Source organism: Mixophyes fleayi, chromosome 8 (assembly GCF_038048845.1).
Source record: "Mixophyes fleayi isolate aMixFle1 chromosome 8, aMixFle1.hap1, whole genome shotgun sequence".
Lineage (NCBI taxonomy): Eukaryota > Metazoa > Chordata > Amphibia > Anura > Limnodynastidae > Mixophyes > Mixophyes fleayi.
Window position 1 is genome coordinate 6,760,660 of NC_134409.1, and position 18,305 is coordinate 6,778,964.

The following is an 18,305-nucleotide window of genomic DNA, read 5'->3' on the forward strand; positions in this document are numbered from 1 at the left end:
AGCGTGAGCTGGACTTGTGACACCAGTTCCAGATTCTTAAAAATAAATAATAGTGTTTAAAAAGATGTAAAATTAAAAAAATAAAAATATGAAAAAGAATTGGAAACATTTATTTTACTAATAAAGCATTTTTACTTTGCTGACCCGTGCGGCTATCTTCATCATGTGATAGGAGGACTTTTACCACCACTGTCCATGGTAAACAGGCTTCCCTACGCTTTGGGTGATAGATTTCAGCGGCCTGGGGGCTTGTTAAATAGGGTAAAAATGGCTTTATTCCCTTTGATAAACAGAATCCTGTATTTATCACTTACTTCATCTTTGGAGGGGTGGGGGGGGGGGGGTGCGTGTGTATTAAGTCCTCTGTCCATTAACTTCAATATCATATGCTGTTATAAGCCAGCTTGCACTTTGCACGCTGCATGCCACACGTTAGTGCTGCAGGATCTCTAAGTACAAACACTTGGCAGGAAGGAACGGTACAAGTAAAGTCATTCTGGCCATTACCAGCGTACCACATGTTGGCATTTGCAACAGCTCCCTATCCGCTCACCACACCCCATCTGCCGGTCTCTCCAATGCCTTCCCGTCTGCGGCTGCAGGGATAAAAGCGAAGCACCTGTGTTAATGTCCTTATCACGGCTGCTCGGTAATACTGTATCAACGAGCACCCGAGCAAGGTCACTGGATAACGCTGTCTCTGCAGCTGGATTAACGGTATCTGCAGTTGCTAATGTGGAGAGGACATGAATTAGGTGGGTGCAATAACTGGAAAGTCTGCTGTCTCCATCTGGGCGATATTCTCAGAGAATATATATCATCTTCACATGTCAACCGGCAAAAGCTGTTATGTCTTCCTCAACCTTCAATAAAAGTATCAGGAAACTTCAACAGAGAAGACGGAGGGAGAAGGATCCAAGGGTAATATCAGGAACAGATCCACACCCGGTTTTAGGGGCACATTTATCAACCACCTCATAAAATGAAAAATAGTTTTTCAATTTTTATCGCATTGATGAGGATTGAACTATTTCTCATATTTATGAAACAATCAACACAGGAAGAGCACTTCTGAAAAACTGCTGTTTCTTTGAAGTAGAAAACGTACCACTGTCTCTTCACTTTCGGAGAAGTATGCGATCCACGGGGGTCCTCTTGTCACTCCAGTGCGCATGCGCCGACTGAAAACCTCAGACATGCGCACAGACATCCCTGCACTATACAGTTGCAGAGAGAGAGCGGTGAGTGACAGGGAGGGATCATGTGATCAGTGACAGGGAGGGATCATGTGATCAGTGACAGGTAGGAATCATGTAATCCCTCCAACCATGCGCTGTCCAGCTCTGCTCTTCGGAGCAGAGCTGACAGCACTGAAACTTTTATGATAATGTATGCCAGCTTCAGTTGGCGTACATTAACATGCTAAAAAAATGATTTATTTTTTTTATCAAACTTTAGTAAATAGCGATACTGAGCAATGCCCATGCACTGTTATGGGGACTGCTCAGTAAAACGAAGAGATATGCAAAGCAGCAGATATCTGCTGTGATGCAGTGATAGTAAATAAGGATTTTGAGGTTAATCCACGCTCAACTGCCAACAAAAAAACATTTTGTTTCACAAATTGTCTGTAAGCAGAATATAGTTACAGTATTGTGTCTTATACACATCTTCATGTGGCCAATTTAATATTATAAAAAGCTACAGTACTCCAATAATCATCAACTCCAGGATGAGATTTCCTCCTCTTTTATATAACATATGAAATCATATATAACACAAATGCTGGTGTTTTAGTCATCAAACTTTCTAAAAAGGAAAAGTGGAGATGTTGCCCATAGCAACCAATCACAATCTAGCTATCATTTATCCAGTACATTCTAGAACATAATAGCTAGAATCTGATTGGTTGCTATAGGCAACACCTCTACTTTTCCTTTTAATAAATCTACTCCACAGTGATGATTTACTAATAAACTTAAACTCAGCATATATTTTTAATCATATCACTCCATAATATCATATTCATTATAAATTTACTTGCAAATTATTATAAACTTTTTTCTTTTTTTCTGTAGGAAAAACAGTCGATTTCATGTGACATGTATCAAGTGAGTTTGAGAAGATAGTAGCCTGGGCTCTCACGTTCCCCTCCCTTCCCAAACCTTTCTGCATAGCCCCTCCCACCAGTTACACAAGGCTCCGCTCCAGATCTTCCTACTTGATCTATTGTTGAAGTTACTTAGGCTGAATTAACAAATTGATGTTTAACAATTCTCTCAAGATTTAATGAATTCAGTCCACAAACTTTAATAATTTAAGTGCAATAGTAAATTAAGTAGGAAGTTGGGAACGGAGCATCTTGTACAGGCTGGATGAGGTTGTGCTGCCATCGCTATAACCTACAATATAACTTGGCAGCTAGCTCTAACGACTGTTAGTTTTATTTCTTTGTTGGAACAATGTTGCTGTACAACAATTAACTGTCTGTGCTAAAGGGAAGCTGGTGTGCTTAAAAAGTTACATTGTTACATAAAACATTTACTTTTTTTTCTTTCAACAGAGTGCTTTGTAACTTTTTCACATGAACCTGAACCTCATGATTCAAGAAGATCATCATCAGCTATTTATATAGCGCCACTAATTCCGCAGCGCTGTACAGAGAACTCACATCAGTCCCTGCCCCATTGGAGCTTACAGTCTAAAATATGTGGGGCAGAATTATATAACTACCACAGTATAGAAAAAATATCTCTTTCCTGAGCCAATCAGTCAGGAAGCTGGTCAGTGGTCATGTGATGAGGGAGGGGAAAAAAAGGTGCCGGTATACTATAAATGTTCCAAAGCCTCTCTGCTCAGTACATCAAATATCATGTGACTGTGGTTGCCATGGTGAACGAATAACACTTAGCAAACAGTAATTCATTAATAGCAGCTTGAATCAAAACCCTAAGGAAATATGAACAAATCTTTGTGTCTTCTTACAGGTAACCAGAGTGATTTATGTTAATAAAAAGATCTAATTTTTAGAGGGGACGGCGCTTTTTTACATTCGACCTGATTTGTCTAATGCAATGTGAACGCAACTTGCGCTGGAAAAAACCCCACACGTAACTTACACCCATCTTCTAATGCAAGCGGATCTCAAGGAACGTTTCTATTTTAATCTGGGTGTAAGTACGCTCTGGTTATAAGTTACTTGCCGTATGCAGACAGACAGAACACAGTGAATGATACACACAATGTTATGTGTATTATAAAGTCCTATCAGAACGCATGCAAAAAAAAGTTTTCTTAAAATTAATTTACAACTCTTAATACTATAATTATTCATTCACAACTTACACCTGCCTTGTAGCTGGTGCAAATGATACGGCTACAAAACACGTACCTGAGAGATGCCCAGAGCCTGGATTGCTGCCATGTGCGCACCCCCTCACTGTATATTGCCTAGTTTACTCTGCCCATTCCCACCGCAGTTCTGCCCTTAGAATCGTAGGCAGTAGGAACTGTCATTGCGTACGGACATAAATTGCGTGCAATTGCGGTCTCTGGCGCAAACACCGTTGTTGCGCATGCACAGAACAATTTCATACAAGTTTCGGCACACTAAGGGACTTCATCTTATTATTAATTGTGGAATTTAAAAGTACAAACTGTTGCTCAAAGCAGCTTGTGCTGGGTTTGTCCATAGCTCATAGGCAAACCAAGTTGGGGTTTACTAGTACCCAGAAACCCCCCTCCAAGCCTGGGGCACTGTATAATTGAGGTGGTTGGACCCTGCCCTCGCTTCACACGGCTCTGCTTGAAAAGGGAGAGCTGCGTGCACCTAACAGTAGTGCACGCAGCATTGGCCATGTATATTATGGGAATAGGAGTAGTTGGAGAACAGCCAAGCACTGTCTAAAATTACAGCCACGCCCCATGCATGCTGGTCACGCCCACTGGCGGTGTGGTGTGGAAACCCCCCTCTACAAATCCTGCGTTTGCCCCTGTAGCTGACATTATGTGAATAAATGCCAGCAGTATTTTCAACTACAATTAAAATATTTCAAATATCATTACTTTTCACAAGACAGAAATGTCATGTCCATCTTGTAGATGAGAACATATTCTTAAAATATATCTTACACCAAGAAATTAAGAAGAAACACATATGTAAAGCTTAAAAATCACATCCTCTTTCTGCTTCAATTAGGTTCCCTCTTCCTGTCACTGTATTTACTACACCTGACATGCTAATTATATTGGTATATGTGTTACTTATTATGAGCAATTATAACATCCCACACTCAACCTTTTCATGTTTGCCACTACATGTGAGTGGCGAATCATTTCTATATCACTTGTCACATCAATATTTGCAGCGGGTGCCTGATGCAAGAATCTACACTCTAAAATATTCACGTCAGTCGTGTCCCGCAGGGAATTTTTTTTTTCAGTTTTACCTAATACTGTCAATGTCTCAGCTTATAGCCGTAATTTACAAGAATCATAGGACTCTTCTAAGACTTCATTCCAGACTGGTACACGTCTCTCCGGGTGGAAGAGGTGAGGGTGGCAGTTTAAAATCTTGCCTGCAAACCAGCTCGCTGAACCAATTAGAGGATGAGGGCCACCGATTCTCACAGATTGGGGCAGACTTATCAGAACTGTAGCAGTGACAGCTGAGAGAATCAATGAACTGGGGTGAAAGTATTTTGTAGGAATAGGAAAATGACATTTAAACTAAAAAAAAATGGAACATTGGGAACTTCATCAAACCTTTGTGTAACTTTTTATGTCATGTATGGACACACTTACTTATATAGTGACGCTTTGTAATCAAAGTATTCATGCATAACCTACATAAATTAATTAGTATAACAAGTCCCAAGGAGATTTTAATATAAATAGGCATAAAAATATTAAGTGTCCATGCCAATACATTAAAGCGTATCTCCCAAAATGTATACATGCAAAATCACAACAAAATAAGCCACACCTGCGATCTGCACAAACCTTGTCCCTGAACCAAATAAAATGGTCACTTTTTCGCAAAGTTCTACCCACTACTGTAAGCTCCGCCCCATTTGTGGTCAGCAAATGGGGATTGTCCCTTTGAAATCTGGACAGTATGGCGGGGTATGTTAAAGTGTGTGCAGACATTTGGTGAGTTTACTAGGAAACAGTAACATGCCTGAGACATAAGACAAATTGACTGCATTCTCTGTGATGTCACTGGTTCCTAGTGACTGGATAGGCTGCATTCTCTGTGATGTCACTGGTTCCTAGTAAATGGATAGGCTGTTTTCTCAGTGATGTCACTGGTACAAAAGGGGTTGGGAGTTCCAAAAGTAAGGTTTACTGTTGGAGAAGGGTTGAAAGCATGTGAAGGAGTTCTATGATGTTGGGAGAAAGGACACAATAATAGAACTGATTAGACAATGCTATTTTTTTTAGATTTTCTAAATAATCACTGTTGGGGAAGTCACAAATAAGTGAAGCAGGATCCGCAAGGGTAGCCCAGTCCTGGACTTTCTGGGAGAGTATACAAGTATAATTTAAATTATACAACACAACCCAATATCCCCATATGAGCTTGTGCAAAATTGAACCTCTTTTGCAGAGTAGATTTGGCGATGGGCTTACAAGGAATATCCCTAATAATACGCCCTCTCCACTACTTTATCTAATTTCAATAATATCTCTTTGCAAATTGAAATCTTGTTTTTTTTTCATCTGTTGTGGAGAACTAGGAGGCGAGCGTGAAATTTCACATTTGGGCAGAGTCGATCTTGATGGATATCCATAGATCTGGTCCTGTTAACGCTCAGGCAGACAACTTTATTGTTAATACGACCCTGACAGTGGACACAGGACAAACATCCGGTGCAGACAGCAGTGATTCCGATGCACTTTCTTCAGATTTACATGAACTGTGGAATCTCTAAACTACGATCATAGATGGAGGCAATACATATTCATACCAATGTATACTGACGTTGTGTTTCTCTGTTTTAACAGCCATAGTTTGATAATAGATTATTTAATAAAGCAATAATACCTCCTCAAAATGAACACAAGGAAATTCTCAAAGTTCAGACGTGCAGTGACCACATCAATAGACATCTCTGTATAATGACATTCATTATCCTCATCATCCAACAGATATAACATTTTGGATTCAAAAATAAAAAAATCAATGGAGCACTTTAAAGCATGTTTGCATGTTTTATAATTTACCATGAGTCCTAGGGGTCTATTTACTAAACTGCGGGTTTGAAAAAGTAGAGATGTGTCTATAGCAACTAATCAGATTCTAGCTGTCATTTTGTAGAATGTACTAAATGAATGATAACTAGAATAGGACTGGTTGCCATAGGCAACATCTCCAGTCATTCAAACCCGCAGTTAAGTAAATATACCCCCTAATGTCCTGTCACTCAAAAGTGTGGGAGGGGTCAAATAGAAATATTGACTGCAAAAATCACATGACAGGTGCAAGTCACTTGGCAACTCCCACAATAGGCGGGGCCAGATGCCAACACCCAATTAATGACACAGGATAGTAGGGTACGCAGGGTGTGGCAGACAGGTATAACTTTGTCAATCTGCAAAAAAAAAATTCCATAGAGTATTTTAAGAATTTTTGAAAACACTGTAAAACTGTAATTTAAAGTTTGCTGTAGTCAGATTTCCAGAATAATCCATCTTTTTACATTTGACAGCTCTGAAATTGTGTAAAAAAAAAAAAAGTGCATGACACCGTTTGGCGCGTGTGGCAGAGTGAAACGAACGCCTGGACTGTTAGATCAGAGAAGGTGAATCAGAACGAAAGGTGCAGCTTGCGTCAAATTGTTTTTTTAACACTGGAAGAAGCTGCTGAAATTGAACTGTCCATATAGTATGATTTCTATCTACGTAATATTTACATTGATAACCTAAAACCAAGACCCTTGGCATGTTCTATTTGCAGTACCTTGCACTACCGCATCGGCTGCTGCCGAATTGTTGCCAGTATATGAGCTCAAGTGAGAACCTCAATTTAACCTGAGCGGCAGTTGCTTTAAATAATTAAGTTTAAAAACTCATTCAAATTTCACTTAATGAATCAGAGACATCTGTGGTCCCAGTGGAGGTAACTGTCAGTCATGTTCATAAGATCACATGCACAAGTACAGGACTGCAAGTGATTGACAGTTACCTCCACAATGCTGCTCTGTATAATAAAAATAAAAAATGAAAAAACAAGAAGAGTGCCCCACCCCACCCAATATCCTCAGACAGTCCCAATACTTTACAGCTTGGGCTGCGATGTGCTTCCTTAAAACAGATTAACAAAATCACGTTGGTGGACAATTTTATGCTACCTTTGTATGCACTCACTACATAGGTGTCCAATGTTGCAAACAACTGCAGTATTGAGATACCTGACATAGTAGTGACAGGAAACCACAATCACTCAAATTGCTGCTGCTGCAGTATTCCCAGAGTTCTCCTCTATCATCACAGCCCATTGCTATTTCTTGGGACAGTTTCCCAAATATGAACTGACATCCTCCACAATTTAATTGATTGTACGCTGGTTTTGCAAAGGAACTTTCTTGCACTTCTGAAGAGAGAGAGGGGGAAGAAGAGGGGGAGAGGGAGAGAGAGAAAACATGTTGAAAGGAAATGAGAAGAGGCTGACGTAGGTGGATCTGTGGACCCCATCAGTATGCAGGAGATGATCCCGGGCTCTGCAGGAAGCAACGCTGAGCAGGGTCTGAATGATTATACGTTTACGCGTCACTGACGCGCGTCAAAATTTCCTCCCAGACAAAACAGGATGTCTTCTTAAGACCTGATGCTTAATTGCCCTAATATATTAATGAATGGAAGAAGTCCAAGAAACAAAGGTGCTTTCAATCTAAGAAAACACATTTTATCTAATTTTCGTACAAAATTTGGCTGAAATGTTATATTTATCATCCAAAAAGTCACAGTTCATCTGCGATGAAATCTGGTTATTTTCTTAAGGCTAAATATATTTTGATAATGCATCTAACAGGCCATTATGTGCAGGTGGATCAGTATTATAGGGAGCTGAAATTGGGGATGTATGAAACTAAAGCAAATCACTTTAAGAACTCCAACCAGTGGGGCGGAATAGTCTTTAATTTCCATGATACAAGGGGGTGAGGGAGCAAGCGAGTAAGAGTTAATAATTAAGGGCCTGATTTATTAAGTAGGGCAAAAAAAGGAGTAAGTTTTCTCCTGGACAAAACCGTGTTACATTGTAAGGGGTGCAAATTAACTCTTGTTTTTTTCTGCACATAAGTTAAATATTGGCTGTTTTTTTCATGTAGTGCACAAATACTTGATACCTTATTTGTACACTGACATTTAGAGTTGATCTAGGACATGCCCTACCCCAACTATAATTCTGCCATCACATTTTAAATTTACCTCCCCCTCCAATGCAACATGGTTTTGCCCAGGTGCAAAGTTACTCCTTTTTTTTTTTTTTTTTTTGCTTTTCTTTCCTCAATGAATCGGGCCCTAGGTGTTGATGCAGCTTTAACTAAGATTTCAGTTTGAACTCAGTCAACCCAATCCTGAATTCCTTGAGACTAAGAACACAGAATTGGAGTTATCATTTCTAAGAACAAAATTATAAATAACTCTTACTTATTTATGCTCCTCTTGCATGTAAGGCAGACACACGTGATAGAGGCTTATAGCAGGGCATCGGAGGAGTCAAGGGGTGTGCGATCTTTGGCCAGGTACAGTAAACCTGTCAGGAAACTAATCTGGCGCGAGTGTTCTACCCTTGGGGTAAGTTACAAACTGATAATAATGTATACTTGCCAACTCTCCCGGAATGTCCGGGAGACTCCCGAAATTCGGGTAGGTCTCCCGGGCCGCCAGGAGAGCAGGCAAATATCCCACATATGGCATCTTGCACCTTAAAATGACTCGATTTGCGGTGAATCGCGTCATTTTGGCCCCGCCCCCATGACAAAACGGCAAAATACCGCGCCCACCCCTCTCTCCCTCCAACCACGCCCCCCTGCCTGGGATCTCCCAGCATTAACTTACCAAAGGTTGGTAAGTATGTAGTAATGACAATCAGCTGAGCTTTGTCCTACTTACTAAACTACGTAGAATGTGTCTTTTCTTTGGACGCCACTTACGCCTGCGGTTTAGAAGGAAGTTGCATCAAACTCTACATGAGACCCAGGTGAAATCTATGACAGCCCATGTATCTGTACAGCCGGGGGCCACACAAGGGGGCATCTGGAGGTGATACGTGTGCACTCAGAGCATACGTGGGGAAAGGATGCACATAAACACGTGTATTTACATCACAACAAAATACAGCGCTGATAACTGATGTACACAAAAATCGAAAAGGTGAATCCGTGAAGGTAATATAAACACTTTATTAAAAATGTAGATACAAATAAACCATAAAATACATGATATAAAATCAACACTGGCCAGCGGATAAGGATATTGCATCAAATAGAACCCATGAATGGGTATATCATATACTGGAGGTAGAAAAAATATATATGGATATACGTAACAATAACTCTCTAATGGATTGCAAATATGGGATCCCACAATGGAGAGTTGTTACTGTCCAGTAACCCAGTCACAATGCATAAAGTGGAGCCGGATAAATGGTACGAGTGTGGCCACACTGCAGGAACAAAATTAGTTGGTACCGATGATATAAGGAGCACCACTTATAAATCTCTGACCTGTGAATCCCGGAGATGATGATGTCATAAATGCCACAAGTTAGATGTGAACTCTGTTAAACGGGAACATGTCCCTAAACTGCTGTGGCAGAAAATAATATAATATATTCCACAAATGAAATGTGTACTCCGTTAAATGGGAGCCTGACCTTAGACTGCCGTGGCAGAAGTCACGCTACCGACCTGATCCATACATACATGTGTATGTTCAGTGGAACGCATCCTAATATGACCAGCTCAAAAACAGTAACATTTGCACCAGGCGTATGTCAGACATAACAAGTGTATTTACTTACGTCCCGCGATAGAGCAGAGATAGCGTAGAGAAGCGGCGTGACGGTGTTAGTAATAAATGCTGGTGTGACAATACTCCATTTGTACACAATATAATAATGTAATGAGATTTAATATACACAAGAGAGAACATTGCCTGGACAGTTATTAATAAAGTCACCATTTCTATATAAAATGTAATTAATTACAAACACCAATTAAACACAAACATCTGTTTGTTCTCCCCTTTAAAATCAAATGAGAATCTTCTTTCCTGCAGACGTACAAATGCAAATGTCAACTAAGTGATGTGAAAAGACGGACGCGGCTTCATATAGTATAGACGCAGCGCTAATTATTTAGCTGGAGGGGTCAATATACAATCAGCCAATCAGAAGTGACTGGTGATCTAAATGAGTCCCCCCTATGTATTGCTGCCTGTAATGTATGTTAAACATCACTCGGCAAGGCGAGGGCCCCCCGCTGCCCCCCGCCCGGGCCTGGCCACACCCCCTCCACAAACCGACCACACCCCCTTTTAATGTTCGGTTTATGATCACAGCGGACATTTCTGTACTTTATCAATTTTCATCCACTATTTTATATAGGTGCACTTTATAATAACAGCTGATTATTATGCACAAGTAAAACAAACTTCCTCACATTCCCAACTATAAAATCAGGACAATTTAGGCCACACCCCAGATCCTCCCAAACCAAAGCCTGATCCACACAGACCACACCTACTTTGGGTAAGGCCATTCCCCTTTTTCATTGGGCCACACCTCTTATGATGGGGGCTGTTGCCAGGTATTTTACAGGGGGCTGGCATCTATGTACACGCAGACGCATAAAACACCAGATGCATTACACTTCCTAGTGTCTTCCCCCATTGTATGAAGATCATCATCATCATCATCATCATTTATTTATATAGCACCAACAGATTCCGTAGCGCTTTACAATTGGGAACGAACATTAATAAAACAATACTGGGTAATACATACAGACAGAGAGGTAAGAGGGCCCTGCTCGCAAGCTTACAATCTATGGGACAATGGTTTGATACACAATGGTAACTGCTACATCATATTGAATATTTGTCCACCTAGAATGCAAAGGTTACAAAGTATTTAGTGGGCTGTGTGATCAGTCACACAACTATGTTGGTCAGAGGGTTGTTGTCTTGTGTTAGCTGTGTACAGGGTGGTAATAGGGTAACCTAAGGAGATTAAGAGGGTGGTAGAGGAATATTATAAGCTTCTCTGAAGAGGTGGGGTAGAGGAATATTATAAGCTTGTCTGAAGAGGTGGGGTAGAGGAATATTATAAGCTTGTCTGAAGAGGTGGGGTAGAGGAATATTATAAGCTTGTCTGAAGAGGTGGGCTGTCAGAGAACGCTTGAAGGTTTGAAGAAAAGAAGCATGAATTCCTCCCTACAGTTTGTTTCTTTCTAATGATTTATGTAAAGGGCCATAAATATAAGACAGGGATGTGTTCCAGCAGCAGTAACTGAGCAACCTGATGTATATAACTGTGTCAAAAGCAGAAACAAACACTCCAGGGCCGTGATCAATTAATATTCATTGAAAAGGGAATAAATTACTCTTGGGAACATTTGCTGTTTTTCTCCGGTTGTGTTAAGTTCACCACATTCCATCGCTCTGTTGCTGAGTGATATGTGGAGACTCCTAGAGGTTTGTTCAATCCTATCTCTGTGCTTGAGCCTTATCTAGCTGTATAGTACAACAGGAGAACGGTGATTGTACATGTTACAGCTTGTGCTCAATTCACGGACAAGAATAGAAATCACAGTACTAAAACACATGTATGGATGTGTGTATATATATATATATATATGTGTGTATGTGTGTGTGTGTGTGTGTGTGTGTAGTAATGTACTGGAACCCCACTGTTAGTATTCCTCCAAGCTGAATACAATCCTATTAAACACCTACACTTGTAATGTAGCACACCATACCTAATATTAATTGCATTCTTCTGCATAGCAAATAGTCATCTTCACCAGACGTATATTGCACAGGGATACAATCCATTGAAATCACACCCACCCATCCCATTGCAAACCAAATATTGCAGAGTTTACCACCCTCCCCCGCTGCAAACCCCAAACTGGAAAGAAACACCCCCATCTCTTTGCAAGCCACTTATTGCAGAGAAATACACCCATTTGTCAAATCATATTTTGGAGAGAGAAATACCCTGATTTCAAAACACATATTGTAGAAAGATAACCCTAGGAGCGCTTAGCGTTGCGGTCTGATGGCAGGGGCGCGGTGCAGGTACAGCGGACGTAACAGTAAGTGTGGCTGTCACCTCAGTGGCCCTTTGTGACCGTGGGGGGAGGGGGGGGGCTGCCATCCTTTGTTGCACTTTTGGACATCTGCCAGTTCCTTATACAGTCCACAAATGCAGCCCTAAATTGTGCCAACCGTTCACCAACACACAGTGTAGGCAGCCATGTTGTGAGGTGAACCAATAATCCAATAATCAGCCTTTCAATACACTAATTACACCACTGAGGCATGAGGCACCAGTTACTCCAGTCTTGCAATCTGTCTGTGATCCCATTACCTGCGAACAGTCCCGATTTTTCCAGGACAGTCTCTGGGTGTGACCTGTTGGATCGTGGGTATGGTCGTCCCCTGGGTATTTTTCCCCTCCAGGACTTGTAAGGCCCTGGATATATGTATATATTGCAAATGTCCCGCTCTCAGCAGGGCAGTCCCGATTTTAGGGATCTGTTCTGCTTGAGTACTTGTTTGTCCCGCGAGTGGGCGTGTTTCGGGAACGGAGGTATGTAATGGGCAGCCTAGCACTTCACAGCGCGCAGCACAACGTGACCACGCCCCCAATGTGATGTAACCACGCCCACTGTCCTGTCTGCCAGCGACAGACACAGTGGGAGGTAAGGATCATGTATTAAAACAAGAAGGAAAAAGGATATAAAAGGAAAAGAGGTGTTGCCCATAGCAACCAATCCGATGACATCAGGGGGTAAGTTATATAATTAGGTTAAGGCTCAGATGTGATCTATAACTTTATTTATACTTGACAAACATTCCTAAGATGCCGGACCTCCTAGGACTGTGTAATAGGACTATGAATCATGTGCCTCTCTAGAATACCATGATGGATAGATAACATGTTCTCCTCTGGCCTCTGCTGCATTGATATATAATGATAGGCCTTAAGGCAAACACCTCTTTTGGCCACTTATATAAATGGTCCTGGATGAGACAGGAACCATTTCAGTTGTAACCCCCGGCCGCAGAATGGTTCGATCCATGTGCAAAAAAAAATCATCATGTGACTCTCTATGAATCCACGCTAAGTACCCTGCGCTTGTAAAATAATCTAATCAGTTCTCAAAGTGATCACCAGGGACCTGAATCTGCTTCCAGATCCTGTAAGTAGGCCATTTATGGGGGGAATAGTTTGTATTTGCCAAAATATATTCTAAATATACAACAAGCCTTTATAAGTTAAATGGGGCTGTTATCTATCCTTAATTGATATTCTGCATCCTGTTTTCATTGTTATTAATTTACTTGTCCAATTGGTTTTCCCACATAAGCTCCTCCCCCCCAGGAGCAGGACATTATTTCTAGGTTGGGGGTAGAGTCGAAACATTTCAATATACAAGGACCTAAGACAGGGAACAAAGACAGGGATACTATCAGCTCTCCCTCCCGCCATCAGGAAACCATCCGTCATACAATAATAGACACGATACACGCAGTGGAGAGAAGATGGGCACAAGATTTTATATAAAATCACTGATTTTAACCATAAGGTGGGATGGCGTACCAGGGCGAACCATTGCCCGATAGCCCACATATACAGCTCCTGATAATCCACAATCCATGGGTCACGTTAACAATGCCCATCAACCTGGCGCCTCCTATATAGGCGACAAAATCAAACCAGGATATAAGAATATCTCCAGGAACGCCACACCCGCCAATCCCACTGTAAAGCCCAACCTCAACTGGGGTCAACCAATAATCCCCCTCACCATACTCCCAACACAGGCTGGGAAAATCTCAAATGAACCATGTTACAATTATTTGTAATGTCAACTTATTTGTCTATTGTTTTCTTGTTCCTGTGATCAATGTGTTTCATCTTGTACATATTTCCTTATTTGACTTCTTTTTCCTTTCTTATACACCTCCCTCCCGCTTCTCCCCACACCCACCTCCCAGACTCGCGATATTTCATCCACCACTTAACCCTTACAAACCCACAAGTGTCCACTAGCCCAATTAACAGGCCCCATGTCATGACCCCTTCCGGCTGACTCCTGGGGGGCTTTCTGCATTTGCTTTTTTTTTTGCAATCAACTTTACATTCAAGTGGAAATCTGGACTCTGCTACCTCTAAGTGTCACAGGTATAAGTATATTCTCCAAAACTGTAACTTTCCCCTTCTAACCTCAGCACATGACTATTAAGCTTGGTCACATGACGGATGTAAGCTTCTCCGGTTCTCTGAATAATGTATGCTGTACACACATATAATGCAATAAGAGAACACATTGGCTGAGCTAACATTACACCTCCCTTCTTAGACGTGACCTTGTTTAATTATTCACTGCTGCTCCTATGGTATATGAAGTATGCCTACAGAAGGGCCCCTAAGCTAAATAAAATTAAATTTTTTCCTAATTCCTTTGAAGGTCTCCATGAAGCGCTCGGTGTGGAAAATATCCATGACTAGATTAAGAGGAAGAGGACTGAGTAAGCTGAGAACGTGGCTGTCTATTGGAAGCAATTAGGCACCTCTGTCCGGAGTGAAGACATCTTGGAACATCCTGCAGGATCGGTCAGAAACATTCCCGGTAATTTTAGATCCCTCTTAAATTATCTGGTTGCATAAAACAGGACCCTAGTACTCACGGCAGCCATGTAAGCTCACTCTTACCACCAAATCTATGCAATGACTGGACTTTTTTTTTTGCATCACATCCTTGAATTGCAAGAAACAAACCTGTTGCTGAATCTAAAAAAAATTCAAATAGCGTGCGTAGATTTACCCAGCCCCCTGCTGCGGGGAAATACTACAGTAAAATAAAATAATCAGTGATGTTGTGCAGGAAAATGAGAGAAGTAGATATTGCTCCCACGTCTGGTATGTCTTAGGCAATTTAGCCAGTAGAAGGAGATGCTGTTCTGTAGATTCACAGGTCTTTAGGCTGACTCTGAGGATCCCCTTTTTTTTAATATGGCTGTTTTAATATGCTGTAAAGACCTAACCGGTAATATAATAAGACGTTTAGATCACAGCTAAACTTATGAGCTCTGAACCAGCTCACAATGTCTTCTTCTTGTAGAGGTTGGTTAAAATAACTGTGTTCATTAAGCTTAAAGGCTGGTAAGAGCCACCGACGTTTACAAAACTAAAATGAATCTGGACCAAGCAATGCGAAGAGGAAATACAACAACATCTTAGGACACCCGTTAAGATGAGGCAAATGAAGTAACGGGGGGAAAAAAATACAATTATCCCTTTTCCATTCATTCCGTAGAACACGAGAGACACAAGGGATAGAAATGGAATTGCAAATTGGAACCATTTTTTCTGACATGTGCATGCAGATCCCAGCTCTGCAGGTCTAACCAGAGAAGATCTTCACCTCTCTTGTAATTCTACACAGCCTCAGGATTTTATAATACTATATAAACAGCTGCACATACATCACTGCGGCCAGAAAGACAGCAATTAAACGAAGGATCTACAGTGCCATAGTTATGCTCAAATCAGTCTCCCCATGCAAACCTTTCCAGAGGACACTGTCTACTTAATTACACGCTGTCGATGGAGCTGGTTGCTGGCTAAAGGGTTTTAAAAGCACAATTCTGCATTGCAAGGGGCTAAGCTTCTGTGCCTGTATTATAGAGCTGGTTGATCCGGTACCTGTAGAACTGATAGCATGCAAGACTTTAAATATTCATAATTCTAATCAAGGCTGGTCCGGGCATATAGTAAGTTAGCAATCTGTTCCACAACCTGGGATTTCAATCACAAAACTAATAGCAATACTGCACTGGGGAGGTTCCCTCTCTCCGTATTGCAAAACCAAAGTCACAATTCCATATGACATGAGAAATATTTAATTCATAAATATCAGGCAATAAAATACATCAAGAGCCCTACTACACTGTCTGAACCCAAATTAGCTCCATCGCTTATTCCGGTCACATATGGAGACAGATGCCTTAGAGGGGATAAAAATCAGGATTGCGCTGGTCAGGGGGCTGTAAGTGGGATTGAGGGTGGTCAGCGCAGAGGGGGTGAAAAATAAATAAAATAAAAAGTTTGCACTGCAATATTTAAATTGGCAATTGCAATATGACATTTCAGTGGGATTTACAGGTCTGATCTCCGGATATACCCAGCTCAGATGCTAGTGATTGATTTCAGGACCACTGTGAGTCTTCCTCACCTATTGCTTTAGATATGCTATGGTTTACCCCATGGGTCTTAGGTTCAAGTATGGAAGAAAATCCCCCACGTTTTATATATATATATATATATATTCTGGTTCAGACACATGAGTAAGGGCTTGAGATATTGCAGAATGATCCCAACACATCCCCCCCCCCCACTAGCCCATGTTCCTTCATGACTGCAACCCACTGTATGGAATATACCTTCTCCTACCTTATATGCAGCTGCCCTGTGATCACCACACTCTCATCCTCTTGTTGCATCAAATTGACTCCTTCCCCCGTGTGTGTAGGGTTTGCTTTTTCCAGCTGGTTTCCACCCTTGCCTGGAATGAAGTAGGTCCCTTAAAGCCAAGTCTAGTAGCTGAGCATCCCCCGGATAGAAAATCCTCAGCAGTTTCGGTCCAGCAGCAGCAGCTCAATCACAGCAGCAGCAGCATCAGCATCAGAGGCAGAGCCGGCTTCTCCGCAGGCCACATCTCTCCCAGATTATACATCACTACCGCATTCTCCCTAAGAGGAGGGCCCCTGCCAAGGAGCCTCTTCCATAGAGCAGCAGTTCTCCCCCCCCCCCCCACCACCCCTCTCCAACCCCCCTGGGGAGGGGTCTTGGCATCTTGCAAATACAAGGGCAGGCTGGCAGCTTATTTTTTTTTAACTGAGGGCAAGTAAACCCAGCTGGCCCAGATAATACAGCCTGAGTGGGTCTCACAGTATCACAGTACAGGGGCAACCAGGGCTTATTAACCCTTTGCTGTGTTGCAATGAAAAACCCTCAGCTGCTGCAATCATGTGGCTGTCAATCAGTGTTGCAGGACAGTGAGAGGCGCGGATGCCAAGAGTTCCTGCAGCAGTCAACAGTGTTTTCTGTGGGGGGTTTTTAATACATGCATCTATAAGGACATAGATATATATATATATATATACAGTAATGGTGGGCAGATTGTTATCTGGATGCTGACTGTGCACCAATCTTTGCTGTAAGTGCAAACACTTTGAAATTGACACAATGCATCGCATCCACTGTGTAGCCAATCGCGAAAGTCAATCATTGAACCGCCCAAATAACAGTGCAAAGAGGACTTCCAGCACCTACATCAACAAACTGGAAACAAGTGCAAAGCATCATGTTTGTCCAAATGTGCTTGTTTCACCACTGTGCAAATGCACAAGGGTACAACCCATTCCGCTGTGCCGCCCCTTGTGTAATATATTATTGTTTTCGTATAACTTTATTAAGTAATTACCACTTTTTTCTGCCCAAGTCTTGTTTGAGAGGAGACATTAGGGCTGTCTTTATTAAATGTCAAAATTAATATATTATTATTATGTACTAGATGATTTTCATGATATTTAAAAGTTAAACACCCACATGATCTTTTTCCCCAAGTGAAACTACTTTCCTATATATAATCAATGGTTATATACACTCCAGTGCAGTGTATCTAACATTATCTGAGTTATGCAAAAATGCCTGTGCTTCGGTGTGCAGACTTGGGTCATTACTGTTTTCAGTGTAGAAGGACAATGTTGATAAGTTTCTCTGTGTTAAAACTCCTTTATTCTTGAGTTTTGTATTTGCCATATCAGATCCTTTTTTTGAAGTCTGAGGTGTGTGCTCCAAATCACCCAATGCAGTGCAGTGACTGTGCTGGGGGATTGGAACTTTGGACCCTTTTGTAAGGAGAAAGGGCCCTGTTATTTCCCAGCCCTAAGGAGCCAAAAGGCCCCAGAGTGGGGCAAGGGTCTTCATTCCCTACTTTCAGCAAAATTAGGGAGGGTCCTTTGACAACCCCGACTTCTGGAGCCAAAAGGCCCCTTGGGAGTCA

General features: G+C 41.5%; 1 protein-coding gene across 14 annotated transcripts in view; it reads right to left on the reverse strand.

Annotated features, from left to right (window-relative positions):
• The window catches only part of DAB1 (DAB adaptor protein 1), a 540,644-nt gene extending 523,668 nt beyond the window's left edge, over window positions 1-16,976 (reverse strand). For all 14 annotated transcript variants that reach the window (XM_075181742.1, XM_075181737.1, XM_075181738.1 and 11 more), the window contains exon 1: window positions 16,691-16,976. The gene's annotated coding sequence lies outside the window, so the exon portion shown is untranslated. The remainder of the gene's footprint in view (window positions 1-16,690) is intronic.
• Between the last annotated feature and the right edge of the window lie 1,329 nt (window positions 16,977-18,305).